Here is a 16,625-nt window from a genome sequence, read left to right as displayed (position 1 = left end):
TAATGATCTAAATGACAGAGTGAAAAGAATAATACAAACATACACAATACAAATATTCCAGAACATGCATCTTGTATGCAACAAGGCACTAAAGAATACTGAGGGGAAAAAACACAGCAAAGAAATACACTTTTTTGGCCTAAATACAAAGCCTCAACAGCCTTTGCTTCTCAAATGACTGTCTCGTCTGGTCAAGCAACTACTTCTCAGATAGAGTTCAGTGTGTCAAATCCACGGGCCTGTTGTCCGGACCTCTGGCAGTCTCTATAGGGGTGCCACAAGGTTTAATTCTCGGGCCGACTCTTTTCTCTGTATACATCAATGAGGTCACTCTTACTGCTGGTGATTCCCTGATCCACCTCTACCCACACGAAACCATTCTATATACTTCTGGCCCTTCTTTGGAAATTGTTTTAACTAACCTCCAAACGAGTTTCAATGCCATACAACACTCCTTCTGTGGCCTCCAACTGCTCTTAAATGCTAGTAAAACGAAATGCATGCTCTTCAACCGATCCTTCCAGACTCACATTAAGCACCATTCCAAAATTAGCTTCCTATTTTGCAACAAAGCATCCTTCACTCATGCTGCCAAACATACCCTCGTAAAACTGACCATCCTACCGATCCTTGACTTCGACGATGTCATTTACAAAATACCCTCCAATACTCTACTCAGCATACTGGATATAGTCTATCACAGTGCCATCCATTTTGTCACCAAAGCCCCATATACTACCTACCACTGCAACCTGTACACTCTCGTTGGCTGGCCATCGCTTCATATTCATCGCCAAACCCACAGGCTCTAGGTCATCTACAAGTCTCTGCTAGGTAATTCCCCGCCTTATCTCAGCTCACTGGTCACCATAGCAGCACCCACTCGTAGCACACGCTCCAGCAGGTATATCTCACTGGTCATCCCCAAAGCCAATGCTTCCTTTGGCAGCCATTCCTTCCAGTTCTCTGCTGCCAATGACTGGAACGAATTGTAAAAATCACTGAAGCTGGACTCATAACCCCTCTAACTTTAAGCACCAGCTGTCAGAGCAGCTCACAGATCACTGCACCTGTACATTGCCCATCTGTAAATATCCCATCAAACTACCTCATCCTTATACTGTTATTTATTTTTTGCTCCTTTGCACCCCAGTATCCCTACTTCCACATTCATCTTCTGCACATCTATCACTCCAGTGTTTAATTGCTAAATTGTATTTACTTTGCCGCTACGGCCTATTTATTGCCTTACCTCATTTGCACACACTGTATATGGACTTTTCTATTGTGTTATTGACTGTACGTTTGTTTATTCCATGTGTAACTGTGTTTGTGTCGCACAGCTTTGCTTTATCTTGGCCAGGTCACAGTTGTAAATGAGAACTTGTTCTCAACTGTCATACCTGGTTAAATAAAGGTGAAATAAAATGTTAAAAAATATATATATATGTTTGGGGCAAATCCACCACAACATGTCACTGAATAACTGCCTACTTATTTTCAAGCATGGTGGTGGCTGCATCATGGTATGGGTATGCCTGACATCAGCAAATACTGGGAAGTTTTTCAGGATAAAAATAAATGGAATATAGCTAAGCACAGGAAAAATCCTGCTTTAGTCTGCTTTACACCAGAGACTGGGAGAAGAATTCGCCTTTCAGCAGGACAATAACCTAAAACACAAGCCAAAGTCTACACTGGAGTTGCTTACCAAGAAGACGGTGAATGTTCCTGAGTGGCCAACTTACAGTTTTGACTTAAATATGTTTGAAAATCTATGGAAAGACTTAAAAATTGCTGTCTAGTCATGATCCCCAACATCTTTATAGAGCTTGATGAATTTTGAAAAGAATAATGGGCAAATATTGTACAATCCAACCCAGAAAGTCTCACATCTGTAATCGATGCCAAATGTGTTTATAACATGTATTGACACAATATAATGCGAAGAAATCCAAAGGGTCTGAATACGTTTGAAAGGCACAGTATATGGTATGTTTAACTCCTAAACTTTGTCTGTTTCAAAGGCAGTTTACATGTTATTCAACCCACCTGTTCTGCTCTCTCTCCTCAGCTGGCTAAGAACATAGGGAACAGTAGTTTCAATGGCATCATGGAAGGCAATATTCCATGTCCCTCGCCAAAGCCCACCCCATCAAGTGACATGTGAGTGTTATTGAATTAACATCAGTCAATTGAAATCAATGTGAATCTAATCTTTTCAACCCATCTGAAATCTAAAATGGTTGTCATCATAGCAGGTTGCGAATATATGTGTCCGGGGCTAAAAGTAAATGTAATTACTTGCCGGTACAGGACCTCCTATCTGGAGGGGCATAATTAATAATGATGTCTTTTGTTTCAAAAGATATGTCTTTTGTCATAATGTTTCAATCTGATTTTCAAATAAATCAATAACAAGGCTATATACAAGGAGTACTGGCACTGAGTCAGTGTACTGGGGTATGAGGCAGTTAGGGTTATTGATTGAGGTAATATATACATGTAGGTTTGGTTAGGTTATTGATTGAAGTGCTATGTACATGTAGGTAGGGGGTGAAAAACAAAACATCCGGGTAGCTGTATTATTCACTATTCAGCAGTCGTATGGCAGTCGTAGAAGCTGTTCAGGAGGCTTTCGGTCCCAGACTTGGCACTCCGGTACCCCTTGCCTTGCGGTAGCAGAGGGAACAGACTGTGAGTCTTTGGCTGGAGTCTTTTCAGGGCCTTCCTCTGACACCATCTGGTATAGAGGTCCTGGATGACAGGGAGCTCGGCCCCAGTGATGTACTGGACCATACGCACTACCTTCGAGCAGTTGCCATGCCAACGGTGATGCAGCCAGTCACGATGCTCTCTATGGTGCCACTGTAGAACTGTTTGAGGATCAGAGGACCCATGCCAAATCTTTTCAGCCTCCTGAGGGGGAAGAGGCGTTGTCGTGACCTCTTCATGACTGTGTTGGTGTGCTTGGACCATGATGGGTCTTTAGTGATGTGGAAACCGAGGAACTTCAGGCTCTCGACCGTATCCACTACAGCCCATTCGATTTGAATGGGGGCGTGCTCGGCCCCCCCCATTTCATGTATTCCACTATCAGGTCTTTTGTCTTGCTGACGTTGAGAGAGCGGTTGTTGTCCTGGCACCACACTGCCAGGTCTCTAACCTCCTCCCTGTAGGCTGTCTCATCGTTGTCAGTAATCAGGCCTACAACTTTGTGTCATCAGCAAACTTATTGATGGTGTTGGAGCCATGTGCGGCAACACAGTCGAGGGTGACCAGGGAGTACAGGTAGCATGCACCCCTGAGGGGCCCCCGTGTTGAGGGTCAGCGTGGCGGATGTGTTGTTGCCTACCCTCACCACCTAGGGGTGTCCCATCAGAATGTCCATGATCCAGTTGCAAAGGGAGGTGTTAAGTTCCAGAGTCCTTAGCTTAGTGATGACCTTCGTGGGCACTATGGTGTTGAATACTGAGCTGTACTCAATGTACAGCATTCTCACATAGGTGTTCCTTTTGTCCAGTTGGGAAAGGGCAGTGTGGAATGCAATAGAGATTGCATCATCTTTGGAGGCATTTCCAAATTGGCATGGGTCAGGGGTTTCTGGGATGATGGTGTTGATGTGAGCCATGACCAACCTTTCAAAGCATTTCACGGCTACAGATCTGAGTGCTACAGGGCATACAGGACGTAGTCATTAGACAGGTTACCTTGGCGTTCTTGGGCATGGGGACTATGGTGGTCTGCTTGAAACATGTAGGTATTACATTTTATTTGTATTTATTTAACCCTTAATTTACCAGGTATGTTGACTGAGAACACATTTTAATTTACAGCAACTACCAAGGGAATAGTTTCAGAGAAGAGGAAGGGGATGAATGAGCCAATTAGAAGCTGGAGATGATTAGGTGGCCCTGATCGTATGTGGGCCAGATTGGGAATTTAGCCAGGACACTGGGGTTAACACTCCTACTCTTACGATAAGTGCCATGGGATCTTTAGTTACCACAGAGGGTCAAGACACCCGTGTAATGTCCCATATGAAAGACGGCACCCTACAAACTGGATGAAGGTTGACAATGTCAGTGAAGACACTTGCTAGCTGGTCAGCTCATGCTCTGAGTACGCGTCCTGGTAATCCGTCTGGCCCTGCGGCCTTGTGAATGTTAACCTGTTAAAAAGCCTTACTCACATCGGCTACGGAACAATTGGTGCTCTCATGCATGGTTCAGTGTTGCTTGCCTTGAACCAAGCATTGAATGCATTTAGCTTGTCTGGTAGACTCGCGTCACTGGGCAGCTATTCCCTTGGCTAATCATCATAGTTTGCAAGCCCTGCCATATCGGATGAGCATCAGAGCTGGTTTAGTAGGATTCGATCTTAGTGCTGTATTGACACTTTGCCTGTTTGATTGTTCGTACACAGGCGTAGCGGGATTTCTTATAAGCATCCAAATTTGTGTCCCACTCATTGCCTTTAGCTCAGTTCAGATGTTGCCTGTAATCCATTGTTTCTGGTCAGGCTATTTATGCACGGTCACTCGGGACTACATTGTCCATACACTTATTAATGAAGCCAGTGACTGATGTGGTAAACTCATCAATACCATAGTATGAATCCCACAACATATTCAAATCTGTGCTAGCGAAACATTCCTGTAGCTTAGCATCCACTTCATCGAACCACTTCCATATTGAGCTCATCACTGGTACTTCCTGTTTCAGTTTTTGCTTGTAAGCAGGAATTAAGAGGATGAGGTTATGGTCAGATTTGCCAAATGAAGGGCGAGGGAGAGCTTTGTATGCATCTCTGTGTAGAGTAGATGTGATTTAGAGTTTTTTTTGCCTGTAGTTGCACATAAGACATGCTGGTAGAAATGAGGTAAAATGGTTTCCCTGCATTAAAATCCCCAGCCACTAGGAGCACCACATCTGGGTGAGCATTTTCTTGCCAGCATCGGTATGTGACGGCAAATAGACGGCTACGAATAATACAGATGAGAACTCTCTTGGTCTACATCTTGCCATAAGGTTCTCTACCTCAGGTGAGCAAATACCACTAGACTTCTTTATTATTAGACATCGCGCACCAGCTGTTATTGACAAATAGACACACACTCCCACCCCTTCTCTTACCAGATGTAGCTTCTGCATTTTCTTGTTTGCTTATGGCCTGGTGGTAAATAGACAGCTGCAAAATATACATGAAAACTCTTGAAAGCTCTCTTTTGGGAAATAGTGTGGTCTACAGCTTATGAGGTTTTCTAACTCGGATGAGCAGAACCTTGAGACTGCGCACCAACTGTTGTTGACAAAGAGACACACACCCCCTTCCGTCACCTTACTGGACACAGCTGTTCTGTCCTGCCGATATATAGAAAAAACAGCTAGATTTATATTTTCCATGTAAGTTTATGGAAGGGGGTGAGAACCATGAGCCTCCTAGGTTTTGTAGTCAATGTAGCTAGAGGAGAACGGAAGCTAGCTGTCCTCCGGGTACACCATTGTGCTATACCAGAGAGTGCTGTTGAGGCGACTATAGACCTTAATTTCAAAACCGTGTGCTTTAATCAGTTAAATAAGTATACTGTATTTAGGGTAGTTTTGTCTAAAAATTATAACTTTTTCAATGTAAGAATAAAAAAAAATCACTCAGTAGGATGGTTCTCCTCTTCCTCCTCTGAGGAGCCTCCACTGCTGCACACGTTTATCCCCTGTAAATTAATTCCAAAAGCACACCAGCCATTTGATGGATGTAAAAATACCTGTGCAAGAAAAACCCCAGAAAGTGTAATAAAATTTGGCAATTGAGACATTTGTAACCTGGACAGGAACGTAATAAATGTAATAATTTTTAAGCCTCATTTAGATATTTTTCTGCTTATAATTTCTGAAATTTGGTAGGCTATTTGTTAGTCAACTTGTCTATTATTAGATAGGCAACATACTGCTTCTCTTGTCATTACTTGACGCTCTAGAATACTAAAATAAGACTTTCCTCACCAGAATGTCATACATTTATAGAATGAATGCATCATCAACAATCTAGTTGACATGTGTAAGGTTCTCTTACATTTCTGCTTCTCTCGCAGAGCAACGACGTCCAAGTCTAGAACCATCAGGACCCTGAACAGCTTCTACCCTGAAGCCATAAGACTGCTAAATGGTTAGTTAAGTAGTTAACCAAATAGCTACCCAGTCTATCTGCATTGACCTTTTTTTGCACTAATTTTTTTGACTCATTACATACAGTGCTGCTACTGTTTATATGTCAATTTATTTCAAGTTATACTCTATGTACATATCTACCTTAATGACCTCGTATCCCTGCTCATCACAGAAAAAAAATCATATTTCTCTAATCCTGTTCCGAGACAAAAATGAACATTTGGTCTATTATTTTTACTGCAAGGATTCTGCAGGAGGCCTACAGTCAGGTCCAGTTACTTTTCCAAATGTTCCATCTGAACTTCAAAGGTTCAAACCAGGGAGTGCTGTTATTTTGGTAGGCAAATCTTTTACCGATACGGTGTACCACCACTATTTACTTGACCCCGTACCTGCTTACTTTCACCCCTGACTGTGTCAATAAATATAAATTATCTCCGTATGGTGCAAATCAAATGCATTTCTGATACCGGCCTAAGTATTAGTTCACTGGCAAACAGATAATTATGATAAGAAACAAACCTTATATTCTCTATGGCAGGACGGTGAGGAAGGAGTACATCAACGCTAAATACCTGGACCACAAATTTGCCCACCAGACTGGCAAAGCCACGGTTCCAGGCAAGTTGTCGGAGGCGGTGCGCTCCCGAGATCTGCTGTTACTTATCCAGATTTATGCCGAGGGGGCGGAGCTTATGGAGCCCCTGCCCGAGGCAGGAAAGGTAAGGGTAGCTGTGTTCATTTTATTCTTAAATAGCATATTAACTGAAGTGCACAACGAGTCAGAAAACAATTCAGAAAGCTTCAAGTGGTCACAATTCCAAAACAATTTGGCATCACTGAAAGTGGCGTTATTTGATATTTTTATTTATGTATATTTTATTTACAGTACCAATCAAAAGCTTGGACACACCTACTAATTTTCTTTATTTTTACTATTTTCAACATTGTAGAATAATAGTGAAGACATCAAAACTAGGAAATAACACATGGAATCATGTAGAACCAAAAAAGTGTTAAACATATCAAAATATATTTTATATTTGACATTCTTCAAAGTAGACACCCTTTGCCTTGATGAGAGCTTTGCACACTCTTGGCATTCTCTCAACCAGCTTCATGAGGTAATCACCTGGAATGCAGTTCAATTAACAGGTGTGCCTTGATACAATCTGTTGTGTTGTGACAAGGTAGAGGTGGTATACAAGTTTTGGTAAAAGACCAATTACATATTATGGCAAGAACAGCTCAAATAAGCAAAGAGAAACGACAGTCCATCATTACTTTTTAAGACAAAGTTCAGTCAATCCGGAAAAGTTCTTAAAGTGCAGTCGCAAAATCCATCGAGCTATGATGACACTGGCTCTCATGACGACTATCACAGGAAAGGAAGATCCAGAGTTACCTCTGCTGTAGAGGAAAAGTTCATTAGAGTTACCAGCCTCAGAAATGGGCAATTAACGGCACCTCAGATTGCAGCCCAAATAAATTCTTCACAGAGTTCAAGTGACAGACGCATCTCAACATCAACTGTTCAGAGGAGACTGCATGAATCAGGCCTTCATGGTCGAATTGCAACAAAGAAACCACTACTAAAGGACACCAATAAGAAAAAGAGACTTGCTTGGGCCAAGAAACACGAGCAATGGACATTAGACCGGAGGAAATCTGTCCTTTGGTCTCATCAGTCAAAATGTGAGATTTTTGGTTCCAACTGCCGTGTCTTTGTGAGTAGGTGAAGAGTAGGTGAACGGATGATGGATGAAGCATGTGTGCTTCACGGTTCCCACCATGAAGCATGGAGGAGGAGGTGTGGGGTGCTTTGCTGTTGATGCTGTCAGTGATTTCAACAGCATTCTGCAGCGATACACCATCCCATCTTTTTTTTTTTTTTTTTCACCAGGACAAATACCCAAAACACACCTCCAGGCTGTGCAAAGGCTGTGTATTTGATCAAGAAGGAGAATGATGGAGTGCTGCATCAGATGACCTGGTCTCCACTATCACCAAACCACAACCCAATTGAGATGGTTTGGGATAAGTTGGAACGCAGAGTGAAGGAAAAGGAGCCAACAAGGGCTCAGCATATGTGGCAACTCCCTCAAGACATTTTGAAAAGCATTCCATATGAAGCTGATTGAGAGACACAAGATGACAGCGATGGTCGCCTCTCTTACTAGAAAAGTGCAATATTTTTTTTTTGTTGTGTGTATTATTTCTTACATTGTTAGCACAGAAAAGCTTAAGCGTTATTACCGGTAGGAACTATTGGATATAAGTGCAACGTCAACTTACCAACATTACGACCAGGAATACGACTTTCCCGAAGCGGATCCTTGGTTTGGACCACCCACCCATGACAATGGACCTAATCCCAGAAGTCGACCTAAAGCAACGCCACTACAGAAAGGGCAGACGGAGCAGCCTTCTGGTCAGGCTCCATAGATATGCACATCGCCCACCACTCACCGGGAATACTACTCACCAATGTCCAGTCTCTTGACAACAAGGTAGACACAATTTGAGCAAGGGTTGCCTTCCAGAGAGACATCAGAGATTGTAACATTCTCTGTTTCACGGAAACATGGCTCTCTCGGGATACGTTGTTGGAGTCGGTGAAGCCGTCGAGCTTCTTCATGCGTCATGCCGACAGAGAAACACCTCTCTGGGAAGAAGGGTTCTTGTCCGTTGTGTATATTCCCCGTCAAGCAGACACCACAATGGCCCTCAAGGAACTTCACTGGACTCTATGTAAACTGGAAACCATATATCCTGAGGCTGCATATATTGTAGCTGGAGATTTTAACAAAGAAAATTTGAGAACAAGGCTACCTAAATTTGATCAGCATATTGATTTCAGCACTCGCAAGGGCAATGCACTCGATCACTGCTACTCTAATTTCTACGATGCATACAAGGCCCTCCCTTCCTCAAATCCGACCACGAGTCCCTCTTGCTCCTACCGTCTTATAGGCAGAAACTCAAACAGGATGTACCTGTGACTAGAACCATTCAACGCTGGTCTGACCAATCGGAATCCACGCTTCAAGATTGTTTTGATCACGCGGACTGGGAAATGTTCCGGTCAGCCTCAGAGAATAACATTGATCTATACGCTCTCTCTGTGAGTGAGTTTATAAGGAGGTGCATAGGAGATGTTGTACCCACTGTGACTATTAAAACCTACCCTAACCAGAAACCGTGGAGGGATAGCGGCATTCGCGCATAACTGAAAGTGCGATCCACCGTATTTAACCGTGGAAAGAGGACTGGGAATAAGGCCAAATATAAACAGTGTAGTTACTGCTGTTCCCTCCGCAAGTCAATCAACCAATTGAAATGTTGGTATAGGGACAAAGTGGAGTCGCAATTCAACGGCTCAGACACGAGATGTATGTGGCAGGGTCTAGAGGAAATCACGAACTACAGAAAGAAAACCAGCCACGTTACGGACACTGACATCTTGCTTGCAGACAAACTAAACTCCTTATTTTCCCTCTGAGGATAATACAGTGCCACCATCGTGGCACGTTAACAAGGACTGTGGCCCCCCCTCTCCTTCTCCGTGGCCGACGTGAGTAAGACATTTAAGCATGTTAACTCTCGCATGGCTGCTGGCCCAGACGGCATCCCTAGCCGCGTCCTTAGAGCATGCACAGACCAGCTGGCTGGAGAGTTTTGGACATATTCAATCACTCCCTATCCCGTCTGCTGTCCCCACATGCTTCAAGATGTCCACCATTGTTCCTGTACCCAAGAAAGCAAAGGTAACTGAATTAAATTACTACCGTCCGGTAGCACTCACTTCTGTCGTCGTGAAGTGCTATGAGAGACAAGGCAAGGATCATATCACCTCTACCTTACCTGCCACCCTAGACCCACTTCAATTTGCTTTCCTCCCCAACAGGTCCACAGTCGAGGCAATCGCCATCACACTGCACACTGCCCTATCCCATCTGGACAAGAGGAATACCTATGTAAGAATGCTGTTCATTGACTACAGCTCAGCATTAAACACGACAGTTCCCTCCAAGCTCATCATTAAACTGGATGCCCTGAGTCTCAACCCGACCTGTGCAATTAGGTCCTGGACTTTCTGATGGGCCGCCTCCAGGTGGTAAAGGTAGGAAACAATGTCTCCACTTCGTTGACCCTCAACACTGTGGCCCCACAAGGGTGCATGCTCAGCCCCGTTCTGTACTCCCTGTTCACCCATTACTGCGTGGCCATTCACACTTCCAACTCAAGCATCAAGTTTCCAGACAACACATCAGTAGTGGGCTTGATTACCAACAACTACGAGACAGCCTACAGGGAGGGGGTCAGGGCACTCAGAGTGTGATGCCAGGATAACAACCTCTCAGAGAGAGGGAGCACCGCCCTATCCACATCGAAGGGACAGTAGTGGAGAAGTTGGAAAGTTTTAAGTTTCTCGGCGTGCACATCATTGACAAACTGAAATGGTCCACCCACACAGACAGTGTGGTGAAGAAGGCGCAACAGCACCTCTTCAATATTAGGAGGCTGAAAAATCCCTGACAAACTTTTACAGATGCACATTCGAGAGCATCCTGTCGGGCTGTATCACCGCATCGTACAGCAACTGCACCACCCTCAACCGCAAGGCTCTCCAGAGGGTGGTGTGGTCTGCAAAATTCATCACCGGGGGCAAACTACCTGTCCTCCAGGACACCTACAGCACCCGATGTCACAGGAAGGCCAAAAAGATTTTCAAGGACAACAACCACCCGAGCCACTGCCTGTTCACATTGCTACCATCAAGAGGGCGAGGTCAGTACAGGTGCATCACAGCTGGGACCGAGAGACAGAAGCTGTTTTTCAATCTCAAGGATATCAGACTGCTAAACAGCAATCACTAACTCAGAGAGGCTGCTGCCTACATTGAGACCCAATCACTAGTCACTTTAAACAATGCCACTTTAAATAATGACACTTTAATAATCAAAGCAAATCAAATGTATTTATATAGCCCTTCGTACATCAGCTGATATCTCAAAGTGCTGTACAGAAACCCAGCCTAAAACCCCAAACAGCAAGCAATGCAGGTGTAGAAGCACAGTGGCTAGGAAAAAGGAACCAGGCTATGAGGGGTGGCCAGTCCTCTTCTGGCTGTGCCGGGTGGAGAAAATATAACAAAACATGGCCAAGATGTTCAAATGTTCATAAATGACCAGCATGGTCAAATAATAATAATCACAGGCAGAACAGTTGAAACTGGAGCAGCAGCACGGCCAGGTGGACTGGGGACAGCAAGGAGCCATCATGCCAGGTAGTCCTGAGGCATGGTCCTAGGGCTCAGGTCCTCCGAGTGAGAGAATTAGAGAGAGCATACTTAAATTCACACAGGACACCGGATAAGACAGGAGAAGTACTCCAGATATAACAAACTGACCCTAGCCCCCCGACACAAACTTCTGCAGCATAAATACTGGAGGCTGAGACAGGAGGGATCAGGAGACACTGTGGCCCCATCCGATGATAGGGCCAAACAGGAAGGATATAACCCCACCCATTTTGCAAAAGCACAGCCACTACACCACTAGAGGGATATCTTCATCCACCAACTTACCATCCTGAGACAAGGCTGAGTATAGCCCACAAAGATCTCCGCCACGGCACAACCCAAGGGGGGGCGCCAACCCAGACAGGAAGATCACATCAGTGACGCACCCCTCAACTGACGCACCCCTCCTAGGGACGGCATGAAAGAGCACCAGTAATCCAGTGACTCAGCCCCTGTAATAGGGTTAGAGGCAGAGAATCCCAGTGGAAAAGGGGCGAACCGGCCAGGCAGAGACAGCAAGGGCGGTTCGTTGCTCCAGAGCCTTTCCGTTCACTTTCACACTCCTGCGCCAGACTACACTCAATCGTATGACCCACTGAAGAGATGAGTCTTCAGTAAAGACTTAAAGGTTGAGACCGAGTCTGCGTCTCTCACATGGGTAGGCAGAGCATTCCATAAAAATGGAGCTCTATAGGAGAAAGCCCTACCTCCAGCTGTTTGCTTACAAATTCGAGGGACAATTAGGAGGCCTGCGTCTTGTGACCGTAGTGTACGTGTAGGTACAGTGGGGCAAAAAGTATTTAGTCAGCCACCAATTGTGCAAGTTCTCCCACTTAAAAATATGAGAGAGGCCTGTAATTTTCATCATAGGTACACTTCAACTATGACAGACAAAATGAGAAAAAAAATCCAGAAAATCACATTGTAGGATTTTTAATGAATTTATTTGAAAATTATGGTGGAAAATAAGTATTTGGTCAATAACAAAAGTTTATCTCAATACTTTGTTATATACCCTTTGTTGGCAATGGCAGAGGTCAAACGTTTTCTGTAAGTCTTCAAGGTTTTCACACACTGTTGCTGGTATTTTGGCCCATTCCTCCATGCAGATCTCCTCTAGAACAGTGATGTTTTGAGGCTGTTGCTGGGCAACACGGACTTTCGACTCCCTCCAAAGATTTTCTATGGGGTTGAGATCTGGAGACTGGCTAGGCCACTCCAGGACCTTGAAATGCTTCTTATGAAGCCACTCCTTCGTTTCCCGGGCGGTGTGTTTGGGATCATTGTCATGCTGAAAGACCCAGCCACGTTTCATCTTCAATGCCCTTGCTTATGGAAGGAGGTTTTCACTCAAAATCTCACGATACATGGCCCCATTCATTATTTCCTTTACACGGGTCAGTCATCCTGGTCCCTTTTCAGAAAAACAGCCCCAAAGCATGATGTTTCCACCCCCATGCTTCACAGTTGGTATGGTGTTCTTTGGATGAAACTCAGCATTCTTTGTCCTCCAAACACGACGAGTTGAGTTCTTACCAGAAAGTAATATTTTGGTTTCATTTGACCATATGACATTCTCCCAACCTTCTTCTGGATCATCCAAATGCTCTCTAGCAAACTTCAGACGGGTCTGGACATGTACTGGCTTAAGCAGGGGGACACGTCTGGCACTGCAGGATTTGTGTGTAGTGTGTTACTGATGGTAGGCTTTATTACTTTGGTCCCAGCTCTCTGCAGGTCATTCACTAGGTCCCCCCGTGTGGTTCTGGGATTTTTGCTCACCGTTCTTGTGATCATTTTGAGCCCACGGGGTGAGATCTTGCGTGGAGCCCCAGATCGAGGGAGATTATCAGTGGTCTTGTATGTCTTCCATTTCCTAATAATTGCTCCCACAGTTGATTTCTTCAAACCAAGCTGCTTACCTATTGCAGATTCAGTCTTCCCAGCCTGGTGCAGGTCTACAATTTTGTTTCCGGTGTCCTTTGACAGCTCTTTGGTCTTGGCCATAGTGGAGTTTGGAGTGTGACTGTTTGAGGTTGTGGACAGGTGTCTTTTATACTGATAACAAGTTCAAACAGGTGCCATTAATACAGGTAACGAGTGGAGGACAGAGGAGCCTCTTAAAGAAGAAGTTATAGGTCTGTGAGAGACAGAAATCTTGCTTGTTTGTAGGTGACCAAATACTTATTTTCCACCATAATTTGCAAATAAATTCATAAAAAATCCTACAATGTGATTTTCTGGATTTTTTTTCTTCTCATTTTGTCTGTCATAGTTGAAGTGTACCTATGATGAAAATTACAGGCCTCTCATCTTTTTAAGTGGGAGAACTTGCACATTTGGTGGCTGACTAAATACTTTTTTGCCCCACTGTATGTACGGCAGGACCAAATCAGAGAGATAGGTAGGAGAAAGCCCATGTAATGCTTTGTAGGTTAGCAGTAAAACCTTAATCAGCCCTTGCCTTGACAGGAAGCCAGTGTCGGGAGGCTAGCACTGGAGTAATATGATCAAATATTTTGGTTTACATTTCTTACATTACTCATATCATATGTATATTTTGTACCTTATACCATCTATTGCACGATGCCTATACCACTCATCCAGGTATTTATATGTACATATTCTTATTCCTCCCTTTAGATTTGTGTGTATAAGGTAGATAGTACTGCACTGACGGGACTAGAAGCACAAGCATTTCGCTACACTCTCATTAACATCTGCTAATCATGTGACTTAAAATTTGATTTGATTTGAGAATGCCAAGAGTGTGCAAAGCTGTCAAGGCAAAAGGTGGCTACTTTGAAGAATCTCAAATATATAATATATTTTGATATGTTTAATAATTTTTTGGCGACTACATGATTCCATATGTGTTATTTCATAGTTTTGATGTCTTCACTATTATTCTACAATGTAGAAAATAGTACAAATAAATAAATAACCCTTGAATGAGTAGGTGTGTCCAAACTTTTGACTGGTACTGTAGTTGAAATACACAGACTCGTTCCCAACAGGAGCCCGGTGAGACTGCCCTCCACTACTCTGTGAGGACTGCTGACCAGACCTCCCTGCATCTAGTGGACTTCCTGGTGCAAAACAGGTATATGACAGTAGTGTCCCGGCAGAGGGAACTCAATCACACATTTAAAGTTGGAACGTATAACCAACACTTTTACTAAATACTTGTTAATGACTTACTAATGATTATCTTAAGGTTTACCTTTTTTATTCTTTGTATCACTAGAATTTGACTATCAGTCTCTCTCACTCTCCACCCCCAGTGGTAATCTAGACAGGCAGACGGAGAATGGAAACACTGCACTACACTACTGCTGTCTGTACGAAAAACAAGAATGTTTGAAACTGCTACTGCGGGGCAAACCAGCCATCGACATCGGTGTGTGCAAACTCTCAGATTGTCCCTATCGGACTTGTCATCTCATTGCATGTTTTTAATCTTAGATTGACTGATATGTGAGGCAAACCAAGGTGTTTTTTGGAGAGGTTGGAGATAGAGAGAGAGATGATTTGTTTGTTCTGGATAGCTATGAAATACATTTGTATGTCAACTACTTTACAATTACTTTTTTTCTTCAGAAATATTTTCTTTCTTACTTTCAGGCATATATCAAATAGTTTAGGAAAAGTAACTACTGTAATTGTAAAAAGCAGTCAAGTAATTATCTGCCCCTTTATCACAGTATTTAACAATTTAACAATTATTAAGTATTTATCCAGTCTGTTTTTCTAAAACCATAATTTCCCTCAACATTAAAACATCATCTGACTTTTGATGATGCATGTCATGTCATGTCATTTCAAATCAATTCATTACAACTTCATTTATCCCCTTGGGGCCATATAAGAAAACCATCGTCAAATTACAAATCACGTCATGAGGCTCCGCACTTATGGTGACCACTGGCTACTTGTTCTTTCAGCCAATCAAAGTGGAGAGACTGCTCTGGACATTGCAAGAAGGTTGCGAGATACCCAGTGCGAGGAACCGGTGAGTATCAGCCTTATAGGCATCAATATCTAGAAGGCTGGATTATTTCCAGCAACATCAAACTGTTTTAGAGACTGACGGACATGGTCTGTTAGTGCTCCAGTTCCCCCTGTCATTACTAGCAACAGAGGACAAGGAAAGCATGCTATGTCCCGTCGAAGTGCGGACAATGTGAGCACCCTCGTATGCTTCTTTAACTCCCCTGAATACCTCTGTCAACCTGGGAGCTAGTGGTTGAAACAAACCTCCCACAGTATCACCACATCCAATCACATAATACAAAACATCAAGTGGCATACAGTATGTACAGTGCTTTCAGAAAGTATTCACACTCCTCGACTTTTTCTACATTTTGTTGATTTCAAATTAAATTAATTAAAGTGCTGAAATGTCTTCAGTCAATAAGTATTCAACCCCTTTGTTATTGCAAGCCTAAATATGTTCAGGAGTAAAAATGTGCTACCTCATCTCTGTACACCATGTGCTGCCATCCTGTTAGAAGGTAACAGATTATTTTATTACAATGGTTAAATTGGATTTTCATTGTGTTCAATGGTGTTATTTGCCCCCTAGTGGAGCTTTCTGGTACTTAGAAAGACTACGCAAACAGGAAGTAGGGAATTTGTTCTGCACGCATAGAAGCAGCTACAAACAACGCTACGGTGCAGGTCTTTCAATGTAGTTATTTCTTGTCACGCTTCAGCCTTGGAAAATATTTGTTTTTTCACAACATAAACGTTTTCAATATATTCATTCAAGAAAAGTCACGCCTTGGGACTTAGTTGTTAGCTATCTGTCTAGTTTTGCATGGGAACGCAACTCAAGGGCAGAATACCACACATACAATGACTGTATCTGTAAGGTTCCTCAGTCGAGCAGTGAATTTCAAACACAGATTCAACCACAAAGACCAGGGAGTGACTCGCAAATCCAATGACTCGCAAATAATGTCACCTATTGGTAGATGGGTGAGATAACAAAAAAGCAGACATTGAATATCCCTTTGAGCAAGGTGAATGTATTAATTACACTTTGGATGGTGTATCAATTTCACCATGAGGCCAATGATGAATTTAAACAGTTACAGAGTGTAATAGCTGTGATATGGGAAAACTGAGGATGGAGCAATAACATTGTAGTT

General features: G+C 43.3%; 1 pseudogene; it reads left to right on the top strand.

The window, feature by feature from the left end:
- The window catches only part of LOC112235126, a 227,264-nt pseudogene that overhangs the window by 191,841 nt on the left and 18,798 nt on the right, over nucleotides 1-16,625 (top strand).

The sequence above is a fragment of the Oncorhynchus tshawytscha genome, linkage group LG10 (genome assembly GCF_018296145.1).
Source record: "Oncorhynchus tshawytscha isolate Ot180627B linkage group LG10, Otsh_v2.0, whole genome shotgun sequence".
Lineage (NCBI taxonomy): Eukaryota > Metazoa > Chordata > Actinopteri > Salmoniformes > Salmonidae > Oncorhynchus > Oncorhynchus tshawytscha.
This window is presented reverse-complemented; position numbering and strand designations above follow the sequence as displayed.